Source organism: Poeciliopsis prolifica, unplaced genomic scaffold (genome assembly GCF_027474105.1).
Source record: "Poeciliopsis prolifica strain line A6 unplaced genomic scaffold, Auburn_PproV2 SCAFFOLD231, whole genome shotgun sequence".
Lineage (NCBI taxonomy): Eukaryota > Metazoa > Chordata > Actinopteri > Cyprinodontiformes > Poeciliidae > Poeciliopsis > Poeciliopsis prolifica.
This window is the reverse complement of record NW_026562606.1, coordinates 1-23,662: the sequence shown is the minus strand read 5'-3', so window position 1 is coordinate 23,662 and position 23,662 is coordinate 1. Positions and strand designations below refer to the sequence as shown.

Genomic DNA, 23,662 nt, shown 5'->3' with positions numbered 1-23,662 from the left:
AACCAATCTCTGAAATATTCTTATGCAGGATCTTTCAATTCTGCCTGAGAACTGTTCGTTTTTAAGGGCAGAGCAGATTGATTCCTCAGACACGGATCGATTGGAGACCACTACACTCTCCTGCTGACAATTTTTTACCATAGTGGGCAGAAGTCAGCACTAAAAAGGCCTGAATCCCAGACGGGATGCAGTTAGGTCGGAGATCCAGGCGGTACATGGACACAGAGTGGGCCACTCATTCTTGTGTGTGCTCAATAAAAGTTAAAACCCTATTTGGAGAGTGCTTGTCCTATTGATTATGCATCAGCCTGGTAACATGGACTCTCTGTAGCACTGCAGTCATGCACAGCTCCATTCAGCATGTGAGACAGTGAAGGCAGATTTTGCAGGATCAGGAACACGTAATGATTTAGTCATTGGTTTGTCTGGATTAATCATCATCATCATCAACATGTATTTGTAGCTCTTGGTTTGAGACTTTTTCTTTGGATGGTACACAGAGTGCTGCTATATTATCAGTTATGTAAAACTCATGCTAATCCACAAGGCTGCAGGAGGAAGAGATGGAAATAAGCAATTATTTCAATTTGTCACAATTAGTTCACAGGGGAATTCAGGAGCTAATTAGTTTAATATTTTTCCAGCCCAGAATTTATTAAAAGTTTTGTTGAAAAAAAAAAAGAGAACAAAAATAGTCTTTACTGGCTTATCATCCCCACTGATCTGATGTTCTGCATGTGAGCAACATCTTACAAAATGGCTTCAGTTCTTACACAGAACAGACGCTGCAAATTATTTCACATAAAAAAATGAATACCTCAAAAAAAATGTGTACTTTGTGTCACCTATTTTAAAAAAGGAAGTGACACATTAACATAAACTATCCACTTCATCACACATTCCTTTCTAGTACTGAGACAAACTGCCTTGATTCCTCACAGTAAATGTGATGACAAAACAGGTCTAATCAAAGTATTTGAAAATGTGAATCCTAATCTTTCTAATGATGTCCAACACAAACAAATTATTTTAAAAAAAGAAGACAATATGGTCATTTGAATGTGCAGAATCAGTGAGAAAACAGGCCTCACTGTTTCAGCAGAATCGTCCTCAAACCAAATCATCTCCCAGTAATGCAGGAGGTTCCATCACCATGTTTTTCCAACCATTGTTTTCAAGACATGCATCATATAAAACATGTTTGCACTGAAGCAAAAACTTGCTTTTAAAAAACTGAATACAGAAATAGTTTAGTTGTCCTCCTCCTGATAACAAACATAACTTTTAAACTAACTGAGGTTCTTCGTTTGAAGTTAGTTTAGCTTGGAGATAAATATAAAGTTTTCTAACTAAATATTCAGTTTAAAAACTAAATATTTGTAAACAAATGCTAAATGTTTAGCAAGGTAAATATTTAACTCATTAAAGTATTTAAGTTGGATCTAAATAATTATTGCTAATTAAATATTTATCTTGAAGCTAAACATTTAGCTTGCTAACTGAACATTTGATTTGTAGATAAAATGCTGAAAATTTAGGTTGTTAAATAATTGAAATTGTGACATTTAGAAATGAATATATGCAACTTTAAAACATGATTTGTTTTCTCTCTGACAGGCTTGATATCTTAAATTATTGTTATTTTTTTCATACTGTGTAAGTTTACAAACACCCCATTTGGTGTCAACTAATTAGATGAAGGGGTTTTAGATGAGACAGGTTTACAAACGCAACTTTTTTCAGATTATTTCCAGCTCACCGTCATGTGCCCCTTCATGTTGGTCTGTCTGTATGTAAATAAAACGCATTAATGTTCATAGTTGGAAAACAATAGAATGCCTAAGGATTCTCTAAAATCTGTCACAAAATACTGACTGATTGCATGAAATATATTCAGACAGGGTAACACATTAACTCTTAGGGAGGGGTTGGAGTTTGGCGCACTCTGTTGTTCCGCAGTGGAACAGACATTAACGTCTATTCAATATGGCAGATGTTTTCTTTCACACCAATATTTGCTGCTTAGTGTCAAGATAACCTAATCTTTGCCCCCGCCTTCATCTGTTTACGCCTCGGTTTTCTTCCGCCTCACATTAAGCTGCAGCTCTTCCTGCCTCCACGGTGGGCCCATGGTGAAGCCTGATCCAGCCACCCACCCACACAACTTAATGATCCTCACGCTCATTTCCTTTCCACTCACTCTGTGTCCCATCTGTTTACCTAATTGGCTGTAATTAATTATGTCACACCAAATTAGGAACCTGGTTAGTCATTCAGTAAAAAGAAACTATTTAAAAGGGCCGCATGTGTTCCTCAGCTTCTCTCCAAATCTTAATCTGCGTCTGATTCTGAGTGGGTTGCTGTTGTTCATATATGTGGAGTCTTTGTTATGCGTGCGCGTTTCCAAGATTTGGCTTTGACGCAGCAGAACGTCGGGTTTGACAGTAAGTTTAATGCGGGTTTTTAAAGATTAGGTTGATGGCAATAATCAGCTCAGAGCTCAGTGCCTGTACTCTCTTTCTACTCCACTTCAGATAAACCTAATCAGGAGTCAGGGCCTTTCTTTAATTACTTCGGAGAAAAAAAGGCCTGTTGATTGCTACATGAATTAGAATGAAGTGAATCATTAAAAAAATGCCCATTTGCAAAGCTTACAGCTCAGCCTTGAGCTGTGGATTTTATTTGTGCTAACCTCATGGCTCATGCTAGTGCTTAGAGTATCCTGAAGTAAAACACACAATGCTGGAGAAATGTGTACTGACAATAATATTCAGTACTGTTATTGAATATTCCCAGAGGAATCATACCCCTGCATGTTTTTACATCGTCTTCAGTTCCGTTCTTTATTGTGTTTTCATTGAATTTTATCTGATAAAATTCAATTGAAAAGAGGAATGAAAAATATACAGATTGTTAAAAGAAGTTTAAACAAATTAAAATCTGAAAAGTGTTGCACCCATATGGATTCAGTCTCTTTATTCTGGTGCTCCTAAAGAAAGTGCAATCATCTGGTTCCTACTCTTCTTCTGTTGTTTTAGAAGACGAAGACGTTTGTTTCACCTTCATTAAACCAGATGGATGCATTGGTCGTAATCATGAACTGTGAGAATCAGACTTACAAATTTTTGTCAGAATGATCCCACAAATTGGAGCATTTACATCACGGGTCACTGAGCCAGGGCCGACTCCTGGCTGTATCTTTGTTTTGTCCACGTGTTTTATCACAGCTGTGGTTTTCATGTTTCAAATGGATGTTCATCTGTACAGAATACAAACTCTGGAAACTGAGAGAAGTCTGTACCTCTCACTTATCAGTCTCAGTGGGGAAGAAACACCACAGAAACATGAAGGCTGCTTTATGAACATTCAGAAAATGAATAACAGGTAAAAAAAAAAAAATAAAATAAAATAAAGTTTCTGCTGAAGATAAATCGGGAAAGTTCAGATGCTAAGCTAAAATATTTCCCAGCCTCCCTCTGAGGTGTGAAATATTTACCCCTTGGCTCACTACACATCCATAAAAGGATCTCTCAAGACTAATATGTACAGCTACCTTAAGCCTGGGGCTATATTTTGAAATGTCATATTCACATAAACGCAAAGAAAAATGTGACACCAGGATAAAAGATGCTTTTGGATGGTGGTGGTATTGGTGATGGGGGTGAATGTAACCATACCAGAGGAAGATAAAGCAAAAAATATATATTTCAGTTTTTGGACTATTAAAACTATGAAATAAAAAGTGTTACCTTTATCTTTCTTTCAAATGAAAATAAGAATGAGGCTTCACGGTGGTTCAGATGGTAGTGATGCTGCCTAACACCCAGAAGGTCCCGGGTTCAGATCTGTACTGGGGGTCTTTCTGCATGGAGTTTTCATGTTGTTCATGTGGGAGTGTGTGCTAGGTTGTGTATCTGTGTTGTCTGTGATGGAGATGCTACTTATCCAGGGTGGCCACTGAAGTCAGACATCAGTGATCCTGGCTGTCTTGATAGCATGAGATGCAACAAAATATTAGTGAAAACTGGTGGAATTGCTTGTATTCAGTCCAATTGGAGGGTTTTAAACATCCCCAACCTGGATGTACAATGAGTGGCCGAAAAAGATTTCCTACCTGGATTTAACTAAGCAAAAGTGTACAAATCTCTCTTTTTTGGATAAGTACTGCCAATCATTCACCGTTCTGAAACTTTAAAAAGAGCTATTCAGGGAGCACCAGAACAGTATGTCTGAACCTTGACCCAATGGAGAACCTTTGGGAGGTTCTGGAGAAAAGTTCCACTTTGATGTCATCAGTCAACAGAATATTTTCCCAAAGGTCTTGTGGATCACCAAGATATGTTTTAGAAAATCTGAGGAAGACCTTTCTGTTCATCTTGGTCAACAGTGGTTTCACTTTGGAACTCTCTAATGGATGCCATTTTTCCCAAACTCTTTATTATTGCAAAATCATGAAGAATTGTGCTATTGTAAATGTTATTAGCAAAGATTGGCTGCTTGGGAAGTTAAGGGTGTGGTTTTGGGAAGAACTTCATTTGTTTCAGTTTATTATTCACAACAAGAAATTAATTAAATACGACAAGTTCCTAATTTGGTCTGTCTGACATTAACCAGTCTAAATATGCAAAGAAAAAAATACTCTTCAAAGCACTGTATGTATCATTTTGTTAATTACTGGTTTTGCTCTCATTCAGAGAGTAAAACCCATTTCTTGTTTTTAAAATTCATAGACTCCATGTTGTATCATCATTCCATCCTTGCGTAAGGGCGGTTCTATTGCATGATGAATAAGTATATGTCTTCTACCCCCGTGACAAGTGTGTGTAGACTTGCAGTGGTAGTTGATACACGCGGACAACAGAATTCAGTTGAAGAAAAATTTCTTCTGACCATTGTAGAAAAAAGAATGAGTGGTTGCCATAAAGATGGTAGGGTCTGTTTCTTGCTTTTATTTACAGTTGGTAAATAAAAGCAGTTGGTCCAATTGTTACTGTTTTTACTGTTGTCTAAAAACAGTAACATGACACTGGCCAGTTTAGAACAGTTTCACATTAAATGGGAACATTTTTAAAGTAGCACTTTTGACATTAGCATTTGTCACTTTTTCTCTCTTCCCTGCTTGACTCAGACACACACAGAGCTGCTTTGGAAGATGAATGCGCCGTTGGACGGGCAAAACCCCGGAGTGAAACAACTGAATCTAATATATTCTGACATTTATAAAGCAGCCTTCAAACTGGTCATGATTTAATCATGGCTACGACACACACACACACACACACCCCCCCCCCCCCCCCACACACACACACACACCACACACACACACCCCACACACACACAAACCACACACACACACACACACACACAGTCACATTTAAGCAGTGTGTACAAATCATGCTGCACAGATGAAAAAGATGTGATTTGCGGAGGCGATTTGTGTAGGGAGGGAATTTCGGTTTGCTGAGGTACCTCTCAGTAGCTAGGTTGATAAACATGCTAATGTCAGTTAAAGATATAGAATAGAAACTTTATAATAAAAACTTTTTTTTTGCATATTTGCTAAAATTATCATTATGTTGTGACAGTGTAAGACTCCTCCTCAGGCTGCCACCTTATCGTGGTGGAGGGGTTCTAATGTCCCAATGATCCTAGGAGCTATGCTGTCTGGGGCTTCTTGCCCCTGTTGGGTCACCCAAGGCAGACAGGTCCTGGGTGAGGGACCAGACAAAGCGCAGCCCAAAGAACCCAATGATGAATGGCAACTTAGTGTTCCCTCGCCCGGATACGGGTCACTGGGGCCCCACTCTGGAGCCAGGCCTGGAGGTGGGGCACGTTGGTGAGTGCCTGGTGGCCGGGCTTTTACCCATGGAGCCCGGCCGGGCTCGGCCCAAAGAGGAGACATGGTGTCCTTCCTCCCATTGGCCCACCAGCTGTGGGAGGGGCCAAAGAGGTAGGGTGCATTGTGAGATGGGTGGCGGCCGAGGGAGGGGGTCCTGGTGGTCTGATCCTCAGTTGCAGAAGCTGGCTCTTGGGACGTAGAATGGTTCCTGTCTGGTGGGGAAGGAGCCGGAGCTGGTGTGTGAGGTTCCGGCTAGAAATAGTTGGTCTCACCTCGACGCATGGCTCTGTTTCTGGAACCAGTCTCCTTGAGGGGGGTTGGACATACTTCCACTCGGAATTGCCCACAGTGAGAGGCGTCGGGCAGGAGTGAGAGTACTTGTTGCTCCCCATCTCGGCATCTGTATGTTGGAGTTTACCCCGGTGAACGAGAGGGTAACCTCCCTCTGCCTATGGGTGGGGGGCAGGTTCTGACTGTTGTTTGTGCTTACGAGCCAAACAACAGTTCAGATTACCCACCCTTTTTGGATTCTTTAGAATCCAAAAAGTGGGGACTCCTTCCCCAGGGAGGTGTTTCGGGCACATCCTACTGGGAGGAGGCCCCTGGGAAGACCCAGGACACGTTGGAAGAAGTGGCTGGGGAGAGGGAAGTCTGGACTTCCATTCTTAATCTGCTACCCGACCCTGGATGGATGGATGGATGGATGGATGGATGGATGGATGGATGGATGGATGGATGGATGGATGGATGGATGGATGGGTGGGTGGGTGGGTGGGGTGGGTGGGTGGATGGATAGAGTGTAAGACTGATAAGCTGAAAAAAATCTAACCCCTATGCCTTCTCCCAGTGCTAACTTAAATACATAATGGAGATAGAAACAACCAATCAGAGCAAAGAGTGTCCTAGTGCTGTCAATAACTCTTGTGTACACCCACTCACATCCCCTCCATCATTCTTTCTGCTACAACAGAAATCCTACAGCTGCATCAATACAACATAAACTACCACGGATGCTGTGAGGCTATTTAGCAGGGCCACTGATGACGGTGGACAAACAGTTTTCCTGTTCCTGGAACAATTAGTTGTTTTTCCACCTTTAACACATTGAGCAGCGCGTACACAAGTATGACTGGCAATGCTCAGGCCCTCCTCCTGCTTCTAAGGCAGGAGCATAGCAGAGTCTGTAGTAATTACAGATCCTGCAGTTGAAATCTTGCCACTAATTTATATACACCAGTACCAGGTATCATTTCACCACAGATAAAGAAAATGAATGGAGCTGCAACTTTAAAAAATATATACGTAATTTTTCACATAAAGTTTGCCGAATGTAATGTTTTAAGTTTGTTTAATATGATAACTTATCTTTAATATTTTGCTTGCATAAACTTAACTTGATTATGTGTAACAAAATAATTTTTTAAAAGTTGGATAACCTGCTGTCTTGTTTCAGCATAACTTGTTGCTACTATAATAGCAAAATGTGCAGTACATAAATATTTGTTCTAAAACTGAGATGATTTTTTGCTTCACATTTTGCATTGATAATTGCAAAATGCAAATACTACACTCCTGTGAACGAATACAGGAACACAAAACGACAACAAACACAAGCAGAGCAACGGCTGAGGAACATTTATTTCCAGTTTCTGCCCCCCTTTGTCAGAGAAATCAACCACATGAAGGCCTGAACAAGCAGCCCAGATGAGAACCAACCACAGAGCAACTTATTCTCTCCAGCTATCATTTAATCATAGTCAGCATATCGGATTCATGCAGCTGCAGTTGCAGTGCACAGAAGAGGCGTCCATAATGCGTCGTGTTCACAGGGATCGGCGTGTTTCATTTTTAAACGTCTTTCAGAACGTGTTTATTCTGGGTGAGCGGGTGGGCTGAGAAAATGCAGCGTTCAACAGGTGAGCATCTCGCCATGCTGCAGGGGAAGGCCGTCCAGAACAGCTACTAGACGGCGGGTGGATGACAACGGGGGGAAGGAAGGAAGAGGGGATTGTGGGACTTTTTTCCAGACGATCATGTGGAAAGAAGACAGACAGGCCAAAAATGTGGGCCAACCCCCAGGAAGCCTGACGCACACACAGATCCCTGCACACTCACAGACAAACACTCATATCTGCCTCGGACTGAGTGTGTTTGTGAAATTAGATAAAGTCAGAAATGTGTAGACGGTGACAGAACATGTCAACTCTGTATGCTTGATTGTGTGTCATTAAAAATATGTGTGTGTCCAGAGATGACTAAGCTGTCTTTCTTCCTTTTTTCACCATATTTACCCATCTTTCACCTCTGTGTTTCTTCTCTTTGTTTCATACTTTCTTTATCTTGTGTCCTTCTTCCATCTCTTCCGGCCCGCTCCATTTCCTCCTCTGCTTCCTGTCATCTCTCAAAAGGAAACACAGGAGCAGACAAATATAAGATTTCCTCAGTGAACAATAAAGCATACTTGCAATGTCACTATTGCACCCAGTAAGCCGTCACAGTTAAAACGTCCTCAATGCGCAGTTATTTATTATACTAATAAGCTGCAGTTTAAAAGGCAGGGGGAGCTGGGAAGAGAGGGAGGAGGAAGTGGCATGTAGGCTGCACCTGTTTTGGGTCAGATGGAACATCCACCTGACACACAACTAATGTCAATTAAAGGGTCTATAAAAATTATTCATCCCCTTGGATGTTTTATTCCTGTTCATTGGTGCTACAATCAGTCATGATCAAGAGATTTTCCTTTTTTGACAGAAAATGTACCAAAAAGCTAATGTCAAAATGAAAACTGATTATTACTAAATACAAAAAATGATTGGAAAATTATTCACCCCATCTAAAGTAACTGAATGAGAGGAACAAGTACATTCTGCAATCCAGTGATTGCAGAATGTAGACATGGCAACCATTAATGAAGACTAAAGAACTCTGAAACTAAAAAAGAAAAGGTTATTGAAAAGTGTCAGTCAGGGGATGGAGACAAAAAAATGCTAAGGTCTTGAATGTTCATGGAGTTCAGTTCAGTCATTAAGAGATGGGCCAAAATGGAGGTTTTTGGCCATCAGACAAAATGTCAAACACTGACAAACTATGGCTTCAAAGAACTTTAGTCATCAGACAGCAACCTGAATCTTCCAGTTAATGCTACACAGAGATGGCCTGGAAATAACAAGGGGGATGTCCTGGAGTGGCCCATGCAAAGCCCAGATCTCCGTTCAATGGAGAATTGGTGGCAGGACACAGAAATAAGAAAGTTTCAATGAGAAATCTGAAACTGAAACATTTTAAAACACTAACTGATACTGACACTGACTTGGTACAGATATTTTTGAATTCTCCCCTAAAGTATAAAACAGGCTTGAGGGTCAGCAGGTGTTCCAAGAAGGTCGCCAGTTCATCGCACAACAACACTGATATATCTCTTATGACTTGAAAAATGAAACCATTTTGTTTTTTCCAACATGAGCCGCTTATTAAAAACCCTCCTGCTACTTCCATTCCATCTGCATCATCAAACATGTCTGATTTAGAGACATTATAAAATCGATACAGTCTGCATTCCTACAGAGTACCAGATAATCCCATTATCTTTCACATGTTTGTTATTCTAATTAAGATAGATATTGCAGTATCAGACATTATGGTGAGTGCTTGTTTGAAGTTTGCTCTTACATGCAATTTTCTAATCGATAACCGTTCTTTATCACCAGTGGAGGACCTTCTGTTTCAGTGTGGTGCGTTTTGTGCCTAAAACCAACTCGGCCCACCCCTCCCTCCGAATGCAAGTAGATTACTCAGTATGTTTTTAGCACGTGTCAGGCCTGCCAGGGTATGGAAGGATCGATGGATGGGCAGCTTCTGCCACTATCTGGGTCAGGACTCTATTCCCAGCCGAACTCTTCCTGCCTGATGTCAACTCCTTCGATTCCTTTTGACGAGAGAACAGAGCAGGTGCTGAGAGGCCATGACAGCGAGGAGGAAGTGAGAAAATTAGAGTGTGAATGCCAATGAGATCAACTCCTTCAGGGCAAATTTTTAAAGGATCTTGACAGAAGAATAAAAAATCATCTGTCCATAGTAATGTAATACCTGGAATAGACACCGACTGGTGAAAGCAGCACTTTTCTGGAATGATAAAGATGACAGAGTACCAGAGGTGAATGACGCATTTGCTCAACTTTTCAGCATTGAAGTAGATGAAAATTATGCAGATGTGAGGATCAAGCAGATGCAATTAAATCTGTAATAGAACCCAATAGAGCCATCCAATATGAGAAACCTGTGAACTGTCACATGATATTGTGGAAGGAATTCTCCTCTGAGAGTATTTCTCACCCCAGTCATCAGGTCAGTGTGGTTTTCTTTCTGTTTTTTAACGATACTGTATCCATTATTTTTTAATTATGTATGAGCTGTAATATGACAGCACTGCCAGAGCATGGTGGCCACTGATTGGCTGGACAATCTGGAATGCCTGAGACTGATACTTATTTTATTATTTATTTTAATTACAATTATGTTATGTATTTATTATTTATTACTTCTTATGTTATTCATTGTTATTTATTAGACCAAGCTGACTGAGGCTGAGCACTTTGCTAAAAAGGTTGAAGTTATTTCATTCAAATGTTTAGTTATGCTCCACTTTCCTTGTCTGTCATCATAAATATCAAGAAAGAGCTGACAGTTGGTGCCTGTGATGTGAAAACCATAACAGTTCAAAGCACATAGAAATATTGGGACATTATGTTGGCTCAAAGCAGATTTGCTTTAAAGGGAAATGGCCGAGAAAACGGGTCCGGGGATGTTGATCATTTCAAGTGTGGTGCGCAGCTTCATCAGTTCACTGCTAACAAGACGGATTTGGGTTGTGGAGATGTGGCCTGTCAGCTCATTTCAACTCTGAGCTCCTGAAAAAGTCACAAAAACTAAAACATCTCAGAGTGCTTTCATCCTTGCATATGAAATCAACTAAAAAGGCAGAATTTGCTCTTCAACTCTGTCATTATTTATTGGTTGTCTCAAATAAAAAAGTAAAATAAAATAAACTGAACTGAGCTGATAGAACGAGTAAAGACTGAGTGATATCACTTTCAGTACAGTATTCCTTTTTCTTATTAGCCATGACAGATGGCCCTGGACTCCAGATGACAGCAACCGGTCAGTGTTAGGACAGAATGGAAACAAGCAAAGGATTCGAACCGTCTTTAGCAGGAACTCTGCACCAAGCACTGCCAGCTCACCACTGATTCTCTTTGTTAAAATTCCATTTTGCAGACTCAACATCCCAGAGTCCTTTTTGTGTTGCAGAAACTATTAAATAATACAATGTTCTGCGAAATATTGCCAGATAATTAATTCTACAATGGAAAGGCTCACCAGAAAAACAAAAAAAAAATCCTTTGAGAGGAAACAATAGATAGATGGAGGATATATGAAAATCAAGAAGAAAAGGAAGATAAAAAAAATATAAAAGAGGAAGAAATGACAAAGACAAGGAAAGAAAGAAGCTACAATGTAAAAAGGATAAAGGACATAGGGAAAGAATGGAGGTAGACTGCAAGAATGAAAGGATAGAAGGAAGAAAGGACAGAAAGGTCAGACTGACCACTGAAAACATTTCACACTACAACCACATTCACCCATTGGCACATACAAACACATTTATGCACAAATATCAGTGTGCACACTATTCAAAATTGATAGTCAGTGAGCGGACATTGACATTTTCTCAGAATCATGGATTATGATTATTACTAGCCACAAATAAATACACTTACTCGTGTAAAAAGTTTTTTCTAAGTAGAATAAGTAATTATTTACATAGATATACATTTGATGGCCGCTTTCATTTCTCGGAACACGCTGTTGTTTTCTGAAATGGTTCAGCACTTAAATAGTGCTCAGAATGCCACAGAACAACTTCTTTCAAACTTTGCGATGTGCTTGTTCAGATGCCAACATCAAAGATCCCCCCTCCAATCACAGAAATCACAGGATACAGGTTCTGACCTCACTGAAGGTAGTAATTGTTCCGCTCTTCTTGGTAATGCAGCAGGCTCAGGAAATCAAGGCAAAAAGAGGAACGAATAGATGGAAAACACTTCACTCCACTTATGACCGCCGGATAATCTGAGAGAAAAGTTTCTAGATAAAGTCCTGCGTCCCCACATTGAAAACAGCTTTGATGACATTATGATCACTTGTATGACCAGCCAGCAGAATGATCATCCATTACATGCATTTGGATAAATATCTGTACAGTAAGCTAAGAAAGAGTGATGGGAAAATAAAATCTTTTATATAACTATATAATCTTCATAATAAGGTTGTGTTGGATGTTTTTTCTTGTTAACAATAAATTACACAGATATTACTCAAGCAACACCTCCCATTAACCCTCCAGCTCATGTATTTAAAGAGCAAAAGAAAGACTCGCTTGAGTTCAAACTGAATGAACAGGTCATCTGTCTCAGCTTTTTCTTGATGTCCTCCATCATGATAATCCGAGGACTTTTCAGTTTAACCAGCGAGACTTCTGTTCCTGAAAAATAACTCAAGGTTGGACATTGTTCTGTTATTATTCTTTGGGTGACTCAAGAGTGGGGATAACAGACATGCCATCCCACATCACCACCGCTGCTCAACCAACAAATGCATCATCCTTACAAAAGTGGCACCATGAGGGGAAACAAAAAACATGACTTCAAACAGTATAAGATTTATTGCCAGGAAGCATTGCTATGGCAAGGAGGACAACGGCTGCGTTCACACTACAGGTATGCAGTCATCAGCAAATCCTACTTTTTTTGAAAGTCTAATGTTTTTGTGTGATAGTTCAGATTTCCAATTAATGCCAACCTGATTCAAATTTCCTAACATGAACTGCAAAAAATCATGAAGTGTCTCGCATATGCAGTGGAGGTCATAATAACGACAAAATACAATAAAAGTTAGCTTAGGAAGTAATCCCCTGTACCAAGTAGCTGCCATTGACACTTTCATATAAAAACAACTGGTTACTATGGTTACATAACTACCCTGAAACACAACAAAACTCCCTGTTGAGATACATCTTATTGGGGCCTGCCCAATAAGACTTGCACAGCAAGGCAGAGCATTAGCATTAGCCATTTATCGGTATTAGCTACTTGTCTGGCTTATTACCCATGTAATACTATACCATGTTTGGTATAGTGAATACCATGTTTTCATGGTATTCATAATGTTCGCATAAATACTGACAGTATTCATGCGAACATTACCATTCTGGCTCATACACTTATTTTAACATACTGAATGGTGCAAGTCCATGTTAGTGAACATTCTTGTGATTCTCCACATGATACTTTGTAATCTTTTTCAGCCAAGGCTAGCATTTAGCATCAGAATGCTGGGTCCAAACCAACGGGCATACTTAAATTTCTTCAGGAATTTTCTAATTGTGTCCTTAATGTTTGCAGCTGATTACTTGCGAACCTGTTTTCCACTCAGTGGTTGTTCAAGCCAATTTCATTCTCTTTGCATCACAGATGTGTTGCTTTCCTTTTGTCATTCTGACCTATTTATTGAGAGGAAACACAACAAATACTTTCCTAACATGCAATCAATGTCTTAGTAAGAAAGAAAAATGAGCAAATCAAGTTTATTCTTGTGTTTTTTCACACAATTAATGACTTTTTGCCTTTTGCTAATAATTTTCTCATGTTTCTGGGCTGTTTCTTGTTTACACTTTCACTTTTATATTATCTCAGTGTTTTTCCCTTTGTTCATTTTTTCCTCCTCAGTTCCCTTTATGTTTATTACACTCCTTCCCTCAGCTTGCCTGTCTGGTCTCTGGGGGAACGTAAAAAGGAAAGGATTTCCGCGAACGGGATTCGAACCCAGGCCACGGATGGGAAAGCGTCGAATCCTAACCACTATACAATCAGGAACAGCTGTGTGCATTTCTAAAAAAAATATGCAAGCAGTCATTCACAATCAATAAATACAGGGCGTTAAAAAGTTGATCAAAACAATGGGGAACATAAAATGGAAAGGATTTCCCTGAACGGGAATCAAACACGGGCCGCGGCAGTGAAAGCGCCGAATCCTAACGACTAGACAATCAGGAACAGCTGTGTGCATTTTTAAAAAAACTTGCAAGCAGTCCTTCATAATCAATAAATACATTGTGTTAAAGAATTGATCAAAACAATGGGGAACGTAAAAAGCAAAGGATTTTCCTGACCGGGAATTGATCCCAGGCAACAAAGGTGAAAGCGCCGAATCCTAACCACTGGACAATCAGCGACTATTCTGTTGAATTTTGTAAACTTTGCAAGCAGTCCTTCATAATCAATAAAGAAAGGGCGTTAAAAAGTTGATCAAAACAATGGGGAACGTAAAAAGGAAAGGATTTCCCTGACCGGGAATTGAACCCGGGCCGCGGCGGTGAGAGCGACGAATCCTAACCGCTAGACAATCAGGGACAGGTATGCATTTTCCAAATAATTTGCAAGCAGTCCATTCAAAATCAATAAATACAGGGCGTTAAAAAAGTTGATCAACACAATGGGGAATGTAACAAGTAAAGGATTTCCCCGAACTGGACTCGAACCCCGGCCACGGCAGTGAAAGCGACAAATCCTAACCACTAGACAATCAGGGACTATTCTGTGCATTTCTGTAAACTTTGCAAGCAGTCCTTCATAATCAATAAAGACAGGGCGTTAAAAAGTTGATCAAAACAATGGGGAACGTAAAAAGCAAAGGATTTCCCTGACCGGGAATTGAACCCGGGCCGCGGCAGAGAGAGCGCCAAATCCTAACCGCTAGACAATCAGGGACTATTCTCTGTATTTTGTAAACTTTGCAAGCAGTCTTCATAATCAATAAAGACAGGCGTTAAAAAGTTGATCAAAACAATGGGGAACGTAAAAAGCAAAGGATTTCCCTGACCGGGAATCGAACCCGGCGCGGCGAATCCTAACCACTAGACATCCGTGACCCTTTGCAAGCAGTCCTTCATAATCAATAAATACAGGGCGTTAAAAAGTTGATCAAAACAATGGGGAACGTAAAAAGGAAAGGATTTCCCTGACCGGGAATCGAACCCGGGCCGCGGCGGTGAAAGCGCCGAATCCTAACCACTAGACAATCAGGGACAGCTGTGTGCATTTTTCAAAAAATTTGCAAGCAGTCCTTCATAATCAATAAAGAAAGGGCGTTAAAAAGTTGAACAAAACAATGGGGAATGTAAAAAGGAAAGGATTTCCCTGACCGGGAATCCCCCCGTTTGCGGCGATTAGAGCGCCGAATCCTAACCACTAGACAATCAGGACGATTCTGTGCACTTTTGAAACTTTGCAAGCAGTATTCATAATCAATAAATACAGGGTGTTAAAAAGTTGATTAAAACAATGGGGAACGTAGAAAAACTAAGGATTTCCCTGACCGGAAATGAACCCGGGACGCGGTGAGAGCGCCGAATCCTAACCACTAGACAATCAGGACAGCTGTGCATTTGTAAAAAAAATTGCAAGCAGTCATTCATAATCAATAAATACAGGGCGTTAAAAGCTGATTAAACGATGGGAAACGTAAAAAGGAAAGGATTTCCCTGACCGGGAATCGAACCCAGGCCGCTGCGGCGAGAGCGTTGAATCCTAACCTCTAGACAATCAGGGACTATTCTGTGCATTTGTAAACTTTGCTAGCAGTCCTTCATAATCAATAAAGACAGGGCGTTAAAAAGTTGATCAAAACAATGGGGAATGTAAAAAGGAAAGAATTTCCCCACGGGAATCGAACCCAGCCACCGAGGTGAAATCGCGAATCCTAACTAGACAATCAGGGACAACTCTGTCCACTTTCGTAAACTTTGCTAGCAGTCATTCATAATCAACAAAGACAGGGCGTTAAAAAGTTGATCAAACAATGGGGAATGTAAAAGGAAAGGATTTCCCTGACCGGGAATCTAACCCCGTTTGCGGCGATTAGAGCGCCGAATCCTAACCACTAGACAATCAGGGACTATTCTGTGCACTTTTGAAAACTTTGCAAGCAGTTATTCATTCATAATAAGGGTGTTAAAAAGTTGATTAAACAATGGGGAACGTAAAAACTAAGGATTTCCCTGACCGGAATTGAACCCGGGCGAGGTGAAAGCGCCGTATCCTAACCACTAGACAATCAGGGACAGCTGTGTGCATTTTTAAAAAAAATTTGCTAGCAGTCATTCAAAATCAATAAATACAGGGCGTTAAAAAAGTTGATCAACACAATGGGGAATGTAACAAGTAAAGGATTTCCCCGAACTGGACTCGAACCCCGGCCACGGCAGTGAAAGCGACAAATCCTAACAACTAGACAATCAGGGACTATTCTGTGCATTTCTGTAAACTTTGCAAGCAGTCCTTCATAATCAATAAAGACAGGGCGTTAAAAAGTTGATCAAAACAATGGGGAACGTAAAAAGCAAAGGATTTCCCTGACCGGGAATTGAACCCGGGCCGCGGCAGAGAGAGCGCCAAATCCTAACCGCTAGACAATCAGGGACTATTCTCTGTATTTCTGTAAACTTTGCAAGCAGTCCTTCATAATCAATAAAGACAGGGCGTTAAAAAGTTGATTAAAACAATGGGGAACGTAAAAAGGAAAGGATTTCCCTGACCGGGAATCGAACCCGTTCGCGGCGGTGAGCCGCATCCTAACCACTAGACAATCAGGGAGATTCTGTGCATGTTTGTAAACTTTGCAAGCAGTCCTTCATAATCAATAAATACAGGCGTTAAAAAGTTTATTAAAACAATGGGGAACGTAAATAGGAACGGATTTCCCTGACCGGGAATCGAACCCTGGCCGCGGCAGTGAGAGCGCCGAATCCTAACCACTAGACATTCAGGGAGTATTCTGTACATTTTTGTAAACTTTGCAAGCAGTCCTTCATAATAAATAAAGAAAGGGCGTTAAAAAGTTGATCAAAACAATGGGGAACATAGAAAGGTAAGGAGTTCCCTTACCGGGAATCGAACCCGGGCCGCGGCGGTGAAAGCGCCGAATCCTAACTACTAGACAATCAGGGACTATTCTGTGCATTTTGTAAAGTTTGCTAGTAGTCCTTCATAATCATTAAAGACAGGACATTAAAAAGTTGATCAAAACAAATCGGAATGTAGAAAGTAAAGGATTTCCTGACGGTAATCGAACACCGGCCGCGGTGAAAGCATCGAATCCTAACCACTAGACAATCAGGGACTATTCTGTGCATTTTTGTAAACTTTGCAAGCAGTCTTTCATAATCAATAAATACAGGGCATTAAAAAGTTGATCAAAACAATGGGGAACGTAAAAAGGAAAGGATTTCCCTGACCGGGAATCAAACCCCGTTTGCGGCGATTAGAGCGCCGAATCCTAACCACTAGACAATCAGGGACGATTCTGTGCACTTTTGAAAACTTTGCAAGCAGTTATTCATAATCAATAAATACAGGGTGTTAAAAAGTTGATTAAAACAATGGGGAACGTAAAAAACTAAGGATTTCCCTGACCGGAAATTGAACCCGGACCGGGGTGAGAGCGCCGAATCCTAACCACTAGACAATCAGGAACACTGTGTGCATTTTTTAAAAAAATTGCAAGCAGTCATTCATAATCAATAAATACAGGGCGTTAAAAGTTGATTAAGACAATGGGGAATGTAAAAAGGAAGGATTTCCTGACCGGGAATCGAACCCGGGCCGCGGCAGAGAGAGCGCCAAATCCTAACCACTAGACAATCAGGGACTATTCTGTGCATTTCTGTAAACTTTGCAAGCAGTCCTTCATAATCAATAAAGACAGGGCGTTAAAAAGTTGATCAAAACAATGGGGAACGTAGAAAACAAAGGATTTCCCTGACCGTGAATTGAACCTGGGCCGCGGAGGTGAGAACACCGAATCCTAACCACTAGACAATCAGGGACTATTCTCTGTATTTCTGTAAACTTTGCAAGCAGTCCTTCATAATCAATAAAGACAGGGCGTTAAAAAGTTGATCAAAACAATGGGGAACGTAGAAAGAAAGGCTTTCCCGCCCGGGAATCGAACCCAGGCCGCGGCGGCGAGAGCGCCGAATCCTAACCTCTACACAATCAGGGCCTATTCTGTGCATTTCTGTAAACTTTACAAGCAGTCATTCATAATCAATAAAGACAGGGCGTTAAAAGTTGATCAAAACAATGGGGAATGTAGAAAGAAAAGGATTTCCCTGACCGGGAATCGAACCCAGGACACGGCAGTGAAAGCGTTGAATCCTAACCACTAGACAATCAGGGACAGGTGTGTGCATTTTCCAAAAAATTTGCAAGCAGTCATTCATAATCAATAAATACAGGGCTTTAAAAAGTTGATCAAAACAATGGGAACGTAAAAAAGAAAGGATTTCCCTATCCGGGAATCGAACCCGGCCGCAGAGGTGAGCGCAGCATCCTAACCACTAGACAATCAGGGAGTATTCTGTGCATTTTTGTAAACTTTGCAAGCAGTCCTTCATAATCAATAAAGACAGGGCGTTAAAAAGTTGATTAAAACAAAGGGGAACATAGAAAGTAAAGGATTTCCCTGACCAGAAATTGAACACCGGTCGCGGCTGTGAAAGCGTTGAATCCTAACCAATAGCCAATCAGGGAGTATTCTGTGCATTTTTGTAAACTTTGCAAGCAGTCCTTCATAATCAATAAAGAAAGGGCGTTAAAAAGTTGATTAAAACGATGGGGAACATAGAAAGTAAATGCTTTCCCTGCCCGGGAAACGAACCCAGGCCGCGGCGGCGAGAGCGCCGAATCCTAACCTCTAGACAATCAGGGACTATTCTGTGCATTTCTGTAAACTTTGCAAGCAGTCCTTCATAATCAATAAATACAGGGCGTTAAAAAGTTGATCAAAACAATGGGAAACGTAGAAAGGATCGGATTTCCCTGACCGGGAAACGAACCCAGGCCGCGGCGGTGAGAGCGCCGAATCCTAACCACTAGACAATCAGGGACAACTCTGTGCACTTTTGTAAACTTTGCAAGCAGTCCTTCATAATCAATAAATACAGGGCGTTAAAAGTTGATTAAATCAATGGGGAACGTAAAAAGGAAACGATTTCCCTGACCGGGAATCGGACCCGGGCCGCGGCAGTGAGAGCGCCTAATCCTAAACACTAGTCAATCAGGGACAACTCTGTGCACTTTTGTAACTTTGCAAGCAGTCATTCAAAATCAATAAATACAGGGCGTCAAAAAGTTGATCATAACAATGGGGAACATAGAAAGGAAAGGATTTCCATGATCGGGAATCGAACCCGGGCCGCGGCGGTGAGAGCGCCGAATCCTAACCACTAGACAATCAGGGACAACTCTGTGCACTTTTGTAAACTTTGCAAGCAGTCATTCATAATCAATAAAGACAGGCGTTAAAAAGTTGATCAAAACAATGGGAACGTAGAAAGAAAGGCTTTCCTACCCGGGAATCGAACCCAGGCCGCGGCGGCGAGAGCGCCGAATCCTAACCTCTACACAATCAGGGCCTATTCTGTGCATTTCTGTAAACTTTGCAAGCAGTCATTCATAATCAATAAAGACAGGGCGTTAAAAAAGTTGATCAACACAATGGGGAATGTAACAAGTAAAGGATTTCCTGACAGGGAATCGAACACCGGCCGCGGCTGTGAAAGCGTTGAATCCTAACCTAGACAATCACGGACACTGTGTGCATTTTCCAAAATTTCAAGCAGTCATTCATAATCAATAAAGACAGGGCGTTAAAAAGTTGATCAAAACAATGGGGAAGGTAGAAAACAAAGGATTTCCCTGACCGGGAATTGAACCCGGGCCGTGGAGGTGAGAACACCGAATCCTAACCACAAGACAATCAGGGACTAGTCTCTGTATTTCTGTAAACTTTGCAAGCAGTCCTTCATAATCAATAAAGACAGGGCGTTAAAAAGTTGATCAAAACAATGGGGAATGTAGAAAGTAAAGGATTTCCCTGACCGGGAATCGAACACCGGGCCGCGGCGGTGAGAGCGCCGAATCCTAACCACTAGACAATCAGGGACTATTCTGTGCATTTCTGTAAACTTTGCAAGCATAATCAATAAAGACAGGGCGTTAAAAAGTTGATCAAAACAATGGGGAACGTAGAAAATAAAGGCTTTCCCGGCCCGGGAATCGAACCCGGGCCGCGGCGGCGAGAGCGCAATCCTAACCACTAGACAATCAGGGACTATTCTGTGCATTTCTGTAAACTTTGCAAGCAGTCCTTCATAATCAATAAAGACAGGGCGTTAAAAAGTTGATCAAAACAATGGGGAATGTAGAAAGGAAAGGATTTCCCTGACCGGGAATCGAACCCAGGACGCGGCGGTGAAAGCGTTGAATCCTAACCACTAGACATCACGGACAGCTTGCATTTTCCAAAAAATTTCAAGCAGTCCTTCATAATCAATAAATACAGGGTGTTAAAAAGTTGATCAAAACAATGGGGAACGTAAAGAAAGGATTTCCCTATCCGGGAATCGAACCCGGCCGCAGAGGTGAGAGCGCAGCATCCTAACCACTAGACAATCAGGGAGTATTCTGTGCATTTTTGTAAACTTTGCAAGCAGTCCTTCATAATTAATAAAGAAAGGGCGTTAAAAAGCTGTTTAAACAATGGGGAACATAGAAAGGAAAGGATTTCCATGACCGGGAATCGAACCCGGGCCGCGGCGGTGAAAGCGCCGATTCCTAACCAATAGACAATCAGGGACTATTCTGTGCATTTTTGTAAACTTTGCAAGCAGTCCTTCATAATCAATAAAGACAGGGCGTTAAAAAGTTGATCAAAACAATGGGGAACGTAGAAAGTAAATGCTTTCCCTGCCCGGGAATCGAACCAGGCCGCGGCGGCGGAGAGCGCCGAATCCTAACCTCTAGACAATCAGGCTATTCTGTGCATTACTGTAAACTTTGCAAGCAGTCCTTCATAATCAATAAATACAGGGTGTTAAAAAGTTGATCAAAACAATGGGAAACGTAGAAAGTAAGGATTTCCCTGACCGGGAATCGAACGTGGGGCCGCGGCGGTGAGAGCGCCGAATCCTAACCACTAGACAATCAGGGACTATTCTGTGCATTTTGTAAACTTTGCAAGCAGTCCTTCATAATCAATAAAGACAGGGCGTTAAAAAGTTGATCAAAACAATGGGGAACGTAAAAAGGAAAGGATTTCCCTGACCGGGAATCGAACCCGGGCCGCGGCGGTGAGAGCGCCGATCCTAACCACTAGACAATCAGGGACAACTCTGTGCACTTTTGTAAACTTTGCAGCAGTCATTCATAATCAATAAAGACAGGGCGTTAAAAAGTTGATCAAAACAATGGGGAATGTAAAAGTAAAGGATTTCCCTGACCGGGAATCGAACACCGGCCGCGGCTGTGAAAGCGTTGAATCCTAACCACTAGACAATCAGGGACAGCTGTGTGCATTTTCCAAAAATTTCAAGCAGTCATTCATAATCAATAAAGACAGGGTGTTAAAAAGTTGATCAAAACAATGGGGAACGTAAAAAGGAAAGGATTTCCCTGACCGTGAATCGAACACGGGCCGCGGCGGTGAGAGCGCCTAATCCTAACCACTAGACAATCAGGGAGTATTCTCTGTATTTCTGTAAACTTTGCAAGCAGTCCTTCATAATCAATAAATACAGGGCGTTAAAAAGTTGATTAAAACAATGGGGAAAATAGAAAGGAAGGCTTTCCATGACCCGGAATCGAACCCGGCCGCGGAGTGAGAGCGCCGAATCCTAACCACTAGACATCAGGGACAACTCTATGCACTTTTGTAAACTTTGCTAGTAGTCCTTCATAATCATTAAAGAAAGGGCATTAAAAAGTTGATTAAAACAATGGGGAATGTAGAAAGTAAAGGATTTCCCTGACCGGGAATCGAACACCGGCCGCGGCTGTGAAAGCGTCAAATCCTAACCACTAGACAATCAGGGACAGCTGCGTGCATTTTCCAAAAAAATTCAAGCAGTCATTCATAATCAATAAATACAGGGTTTTAAAAAGTTGATCAAAACAATGGGGACGTAAAAAGGAAAGGATTTCCCTGACCGGGAACCGAACCCGGGCCGCGGTGGTGAGAGCGCCGAATCCTAACCACTAGACAATCAGGGATATTCTCTGTATTTCTGTAAACTTTGCAAGCAGTCCTTCATAATCAATAAAGAAAGGGCGTTAAAAAGTTGATTAAAACGATGGGGAACATAGAAAGTAAAGGATTTCCCTGACCGGGAATCGAACCCGGGCCGTGGCGGTGAAAGCGCCGAATCCTAACCACTAGACAATCAGGGACTATTCTGTGCATTTTGTAAACTTTGCTAGCAGTCCTTCATAATCTTAAAGACAGGGCGTTAAAAAGTTGATTAAAACAATGGGTAACGTAGAAAAGAAAAGACTTCCCTGAACGGGAATCGAACAAGGCTGCGGCAGAGAGAGCGCCAAATCCTAACCACTAGACAATCAGGGACAACTCTGTGCACTTTTGTAAACTTTGCAAGCAGTCATTCATAATCAATAAAGACAGGGCGTTAAAAAGTTGATCAAAACAATGGGGAATGTAGAAAGAAAAGGATTTCCCTGACAAAGAATCGAACACCGGCCGCGGCTGTGAAAGCGTTGATCCTAACCACTAGACAATCAGGGACAGCTGCGTGCATTTTCCAAAAAATTTCAAGCAGTCATTCATAATCAATAATACAGGGTGTTAAAAAGTTGATCAAACAATGGGGAACGTAAAAAGGAAAGGATTTCCCTATCCGGGAATCGACCCCGGCCGCAGAGGTGAGAGCGCCGAATCCTAACCACTAGACATCAGGGAGTATTCTCTGTATTTCTGTAAACTTTGCAAGCAGTCCTTCATAATTAAAAGAAAGGGCGTTAAAAAGTTGATTAAAACAATGGGAACATAAAAAGGAGAGGATTTCCCTGACCGGGAATCGAACCCGGGCCGCGGCGGTGAAAGCGCCGAATCCTAACCACTAGACAATCAGGGACGATTCTGTGCACTTTTGTAAGCTTTGCAAGCAGTCCTTCATAATCAATAAATACAGGGTGTTAAAAAGTTGATCAAAACAATGGGGAACATAGAAGGAAAGGCTTTCCATGACCGGGAATCGAACTCGGGCCTCGGAGGTGAGAGCGCCAAATCCTAACCACTAGACAATCAGGGACTATTCTGTGCATTTTTGTAAACTTTGCAAGCAGTCATTCATAATCAATAAAGACAGGGCGTTAAAAAGTTGATCCAAACAATGGGAAACGTAGAAAGTAAAGGATTTCCCTGACCGGGAATCGAACCCGGGCCGCGGAGATGAGAGTGCCGAATTCTAACCACTAGACAATCAGGGACTATTCTGTGCATTTTTGTAAACTTTGCAAGCAGTCCTTCATAATCAATAAAGACAGGGCGTTAAAAAGTTGATCAAAAACAATGGGGAACATAGAAAGGAAAGGATTTCCATGACCGGGAATCGAACCCGGGCCGGAGGTGAAAGCGCCGAATCCTAACCACTAGACAATCAGGGACAACTCTGTGCACTTTTGTAAACTTTGCAAGCAGTCATTCATAATCAATAAGACAGGCGTTAAAAAGTTGATTAAAACAATGGGGAATGTAGAAAGTAAAGGATTTCCCTGACCGGGAATCGAACAGCAGCGGCTGTGAAAGCGTTGAATCCTAACCACTAGACAATCACGACAGCGTGTGCATTTTCCAAAAAATTTCAAGCAGTCATTCATAATCAATAAATACAGGGTGTTAAAAAGTTGATCA

General features: G+C 41.4%; 8 non-coding genes across 8 annotated transcripts; all 8 read right to left on the bottom strand.

Annotated features, from left to right (window-relative positions):
* Positions 1-14,235: 14,235 nt before the first annotated feature.
* Positions 14,236-14,307, bottom strand: trnae-cuc (transfer RNA glutamic acid (anticodon CUC)). The gene has a single exon. It is a non-coding gene; the product is annotated as a tRNA-Glu (tRNA).
* Positions 14,308-14,910: 603 nt separating this feature from the next.
* trnae-uuc (transfer RNA glutamic acid (anticodon UUC)) lies at positions 14,911-14,982 on the bottom strand. The gene has a single exon. It is a non-coding gene; the product is annotated as a tRNA-Glu (tRNA).
* Positions 14,983-18,770: 3,788 nt separating this feature from the next.
* On the bottom strand, positions 18,771-18,842 carry trnae-cuc (transfer RNA glutamic acid (anticodon CUC)). The gene has a single exon. It is a non-coding gene; the product is annotated as a tRNA-Glu (tRNA).
* A 985-nt stretch (positions 18,843-19,827) lies between these two features.
* On the bottom strand, positions 19,828-19,900 carry trnae-cuc (transfer RNA glutamic acid (anticodon CUC)). Its single transcript has one exon. It is a non-coding gene; the product is annotated as a tRNA-Glu (tRNA).
* Positions 19,901-21,052: 1,152 nt separating this feature from the next.
* trnae-cuc (transfer RNA glutamic acid (anticodon CUC)) lies at positions 21,053-21,123 on the bottom strand. The gene has a single exon. It is a non-coding gene; the product is annotated as a tRNA-Glu (tRNA).
* Positions 21,124-21,404: 281 nt separating this feature from the next.
* Positions 21,405-21,476, bottom strand: trnae-cuc (transfer RNA glutamic acid (anticodon CUC)). Its single transcript has one exon. It is a non-coding gene; the product is annotated as a tRNA-Glu (tRNA).
* Positions 21,477-22,110: 634 nt separating this feature from the next.
* trnae-uuc (transfer RNA glutamic acid (anticodon UUC)) lies at positions 22,111-22,182 on the bottom strand. The gene has a single exon. It is a non-coding gene; the product is annotated as a tRNA-Glu (tRNA).
* A 629-nt stretch (positions 22,183-22,811) lies between these two features.
* On the bottom strand, positions 22,812-22,883 carry trnae-uuc (transfer RNA glutamic acid (anticodon UUC)). Its single transcript has one exon. It is a non-coding gene; the product is annotated as a tRNA-Glu (tRNA).
* Positions 22,884-23,662: the final 779 nt, after the last annotated feature.